This window comes from Austrofundulus limnaeus, unplaced genomic scaffold (assembly GCF_001266775.1).
Source record: "Austrofundulus limnaeus strain Quisiro unplaced genomic scaffold, Austrofundulus_limnaeus-1.0 Scaffold414, whole genome shotgun sequence".
NCBI lineage: Eukaryota > Metazoa > Chordata > Actinopteri > Cyprinodontiformes > Rivulidae > Austrofundulus > Austrofundulus limnaeus.
Window position 1 is genome coordinate 355,778 of NW_013952816.1, and position 4,842 is coordinate 360,619.

The following is a 4,842-nucleotide window of genomic DNA, read 5'->3' on the forward strand; positions in this document are numbered from 1 at the left end:
CACAAGACCCAACACTCTGGAGGAGCTTAAGACACAAGACCCAACACTCTGGATGAGTTTAAAGGGCTCGACACACGGGCAGCGACAAAGTACAGCGATTAACGGCTGTCATTGCAGCCAAGGTGAAACCCGACACACGGGACGTGATAGCGATCGCAGCGTTGCGAATCGCGCTCTCAGGTCGCTTGTCTTCACAAAATTTGATTGGTTCTTGACTCTGAAGGCGGGTGTGCATTACGGATGTGTAAATTAAACAAATCTTGCGATGCTAATGATATTGAAAAACAAACACACATCAAGATACAGTTTACCATAAGGGTAAACTGTATCTTGATGTGTATCAAAATACAGGGTGAAGTTTACCATAAACTTCACCCTGGTGCCAATAAATTCCCACAAAGCTTTTTAGTAATCACTTGGTGAAAGTGTTAGCTAACTGCAGTGTGTAGCATACTCTCCTCTCATTGGTCAGTCAACGAAATCCTCGCTGATTGGTTGTACGCTAAGCGACAGCAACAAAAGTTCAACATTTTTCAACTTTCATATGTCACTTCGCAAGCTCGCGTGTGCACGTCTACGTGTATGAGCGCGAAATTTCACATGCACTATTTTCGCCGGTCGCTTAGCTGGAGGAGGACAAGCGATTGTCGCCTCACCGCACAGGCTCCATAGGAAATGAATGGAGAGCGAGCGACGTCACCTCCCGTGTGTCGAGCCCTTAACAGGCTAAGCTGAGGTTCTTCTTCATGAAGCAGCTCTGTTGTCCTCCATCCATATTTTCAGTTCCAGGCTGAGTCATTTCTACCTTCTCCTCTCTGTCAACGCTCTCTGGTTTCWTTTAAAAGAGTCGATCATCAGATATTGTCCAAGATTAACCTTCAMGGTGGATATAGCTCGCTCACACTGACCTATCCACGTCATCATTTACCCAGAATGCTTTGTGTGTAAATAAAATGGCTCCGTTCGTGATAAATTTTATTTTTAAAAATTTACAAAACTAAACATCCTACAGTATTTTTACAGTCTTTATTTTACAGTTAAAATATATGTTTATCAAATAAAGTCTAATGTTACAACTAATCAGGGATCCCTTTAAAAAGATTCAGATTATAATCTAATTTATTTATAAGTCTATTATTTTCAGTGAGTTCCTGAAGTTTTAAGAGGCCTGATTGAAACAATGCAGGCTTGTCTATCTAACACATTCTCACTCCCAACTCGTCACATATTGACACTTTTCCAGGGTTCCTTCTGCCTCTTTTTTTGACACGTCGGGTAACCCCTTCGCATCAGTTTTTGATGCGCCAGGCATTTCCTGGTTCCCTCAGCGTCCGGTTTTGTCGTGTCAGGACACAAAATAAAACATCCTTGGGTGTCCTGAAAGGCACTTTAAAAATAAAATGCATTATTATTATTATAAAATAGAGGGGTCTTTGAGTTGGGGTCCGTTGTTAATATTGGGGATCAGGGTTCATGGTTAATTTTAGGTAGTGGGGTCAGTGATAGGATGTCTAGGGCGAATATTAGGTAATTTTAGGGTTTGGGACATTTAGTTAATGTGAATTTCCCACACTTTCTAAACATGGTTATTTTTAGGGATCAGGGTTGATGGTTAATTTTAGGTACTAGGGTCAGGGACAGGATGTCTAGAGTGAATAAAGGTAATTTTAGACTTTGTGATGGTTAGATTGATGCCTTTTCTACACTTTCTGAAATTATGACAACAGATTCTGCCCCATCTCCTCAATAACTGACGTGAGGGGGGTTACCCAAGGCATCAAAACGGGACGCAGAGGGAACCTTGGAAAAGTGTCAATATGTGATGAGTRGGGAGTGAGAATGGGTTGGTCTAGCAGTCCCACTCAGTTTCAGAGTCAGCGTGGCTCTGCCTCTGATGGATTRCCCCTCAGATTTATTGTTCTCACCCATCTGAGGCTCAGGAGCTCAATCTGCACTCCTCCATTACAGCTCCTGCAGCTATAAAACTCCACCGTGTCCCTGTTTAAACAAGTTGGTTACTGGGACGTCTCTCTCTCTCTCTCTCTCTCTCTCTCTCTCTCTCTCTCTCTCTCTCTCTCTCTCTCTCTCTCTCTCTCTCTCTCTCTGTGTGTGTGTTCGGGGGTAGAGGGGGCGCTCTTTACCATCAGCTGATTGGATGCAAGATGGGAGGCAGCTGGATGTTTCATAAACCAGCTCACAATGTAATGAGAAAGAACAGAGTGAGATTGTTACTACTATACACTGAATATATTACATATACCTGACTGGGTGTGTGTGTGTGTGTGTGTGTGTGTGTGTGCACACGCGCGCATGTGGACTTGTATATACTACATACAGAGGACCATTTCCACAATATTTACCAACAAAGTGAGGTCATTTTGTGACATTTTCCCGGTCCTCACTTTGTTTGCAGCTCTGCTGTGATTTACTAGTTAGGTTTACCTATCTTCAACCACTTCGCCATTACACCAGAGCAAATTSCCAGTCTGTAACTCGTTTACTGACTATTGCAATAAAGTATTTCTGATTCTGAGTTAGTGGTATGGTGTGAATTAAGTTCTGGTTCAAGTTAGTGTTCACAATAGACCAGTACTAGTTAATTTTAGGGAAAATGGGTTAGGTATACATACAGTTACAAAAATGAATGGAAGTCAATACAGTGTCCTCAGTTTGATGCAAGTACAAAGATGTGTGTGTGGGAGGGGGTTGTTTTTGGTGACCTTTGGGGGCAATTTTAAGACAAAAATCCCACATTTGGGGACAACCGGTGCATTTGGGGACAAAAGTCGAGTCCCCATTTGGTTTAAATGCCATTGGTGGGTTGGGGGTTGGGTTTAGGACCAAGGTGTGAATTGAGTTTAGGTTAGTTTTAGGGTCAGGTAGGTACTAGAGTGGTTAAGTTTAGAGTAAGGGGTCAGGGTTAGGTTGTAAAAATGATCAATAAATAAATGGAAGTCAATGGAAAGTCCCACAAGGATAGAGCAACATAGCATGTGTGCATGTGAAGGGTGTGTGTCATAGAGAGGGTGCTCATTACAGTGAACCTGAAGGTGATCTGTTTACTAAATTCTGCTCTTTTTACATGTTTACACCATGGAACATGTCCAACCCTTTTATCCTTTAATCAAATTAAACTAGGTTTATAAAAACCTTTTCTGACAGTTTTCTGTAACACAAAGTGTTTTGCAGATGAAGACAAAAATTTAATCTAAAGCAAAAAGAAGCAAATAAACTGCATCCAAAATCATTTCAAACACTAAGGTGTAAAAACCAGTTCAGACTCTGAGGAGACACAGAGCAAACACCACAGGCTGAGATTAAACTGGAAAACTATTAAATACCTGGATTCTAAAACGTAATTGTTAGCAAAACTACACAAGAAACATAAATAAATTAATAAATTAATTAATAGGGGTTCAAAAATTAAAATTAGTTCAATTAAAAAAGTTTAATATACATGTAATAAAGAGTAAAAACTAGTCAAAAATTACTTACAGTCAACTTACAGTAAAATTAACAAATAAAATGACATCTGATTAATTTAAACTTGTCCGTAACTAAATGAAGCAAAAACCAGATGAAACGGGTGAAATCAGCAGACCTCAGGTCCACAGGACTAAAGACTGAAACACACAAACAAAATGTGTGATTTTCACCTGAAGCAGAAGGAAAACAACTAAAGCTGAGTTTGTCTCCAACACAAAGGTGAGGAGGTGAACACCGACCAACACGTCTGTCACATCCCACGTGTCAACCATCATCCCTTCACCTCACACAAACTCACAAGACATCAGTACACAACCATCAAACAACCAGTAAACAATCAATAACTGTCCAGTAAACAATCAGTAAACAATAAGTAAACAACTATCCAGTAAAAGCCTGAGTCAGCAGGTAAACCCTGACGTTTGGTCCCAACAGGAGCTCAGAAAAGAGTTCCTTTCAGCCTGAGCTCAGAGCTGCTTCTGTTGATTTGTAAACACATGTTGTTGACAGCAGCAGCAGTTTGTTTGTTGATTTGTAAACACATGTTGTTGACAGCAGCAGCAGTTTGTTTCAGAAGGTTTCTCCTACCGTTGAAGCTGCTGAAGTTGGCCCAGTCCAGCAGGGAGCTGTTGAAGAGCAGATCGCTGCCGTTGGTTGGGTTCCGCACGGTGTCGGTGAACAGGTTCATCTGCAGCAGGGTCTTGATCAGGTAGCGCAGCATCTTGAATCCCAGAGGGTCCTGCAGGACCCCGGACCTGAGTCCTGCCCTGTACAAGTGATGGACTGTCCTCCGGTTACTCCAGTTCTTTAATGGAAGTGAATTAAATGTTCAAAAGAAGAAAATCCACCTGTGCAGATTTACTGTCTGTATCTGACAGCCTGGGCTGGAGGGGGAGGGGTGGGGTGGGGGGTCCGGCTGTGATCCCCTCTGAGTGTTGAATTGTTGCTTCCTCCTTGTTTCTTTTGTTGTCAGAGGAAATAACTTCACATGCTGCCTGCCTTCAGCTCCTCTGCTCTGTGAAAGAATCCAGTGATGAGATGATGACCCTTCAGTTTGTTCTCCTCTGCAGCCCCTCCCTCCAGCTCCTCCTGGGTCCCTCCCCTCTCCATCCCTCACTCCCCCTCATTCTCTCTCTCTTTGTCAGGGGTCCCAGGAGGTGGGGGTCCGGAGGGGAGTCAGAGAGCAGGTGTTGTTGGCAATAAATGTTTAATTATTGGATTAATAATCATCCCAGGAGCCCGTGAATCAGGAGGGTGAAGTAAGGATCTATCTATCTATCTATCTATCTATCTATCTATCTATCTATCTATCTATCTATCTATCTATCTATCTATCTATCTATCTATCTATCTATC

The 4,842-nt window shown here is 42.2% G+C and overlaps 1 pseudogene; it reads right to left on the reverse strand.

The window, feature by feature from the left end:
* Window positions 1-4,074: 4,074 nt before the first annotated feature.
* LOC106528955 (roundabout homolog 2 pseudogene) lies at window positions 4,075-4,573 on the reverse strand (annotated as a pseudogene).
* Between the last annotated feature and the right edge of the window lie 269 nt (window positions 4,574-4,842).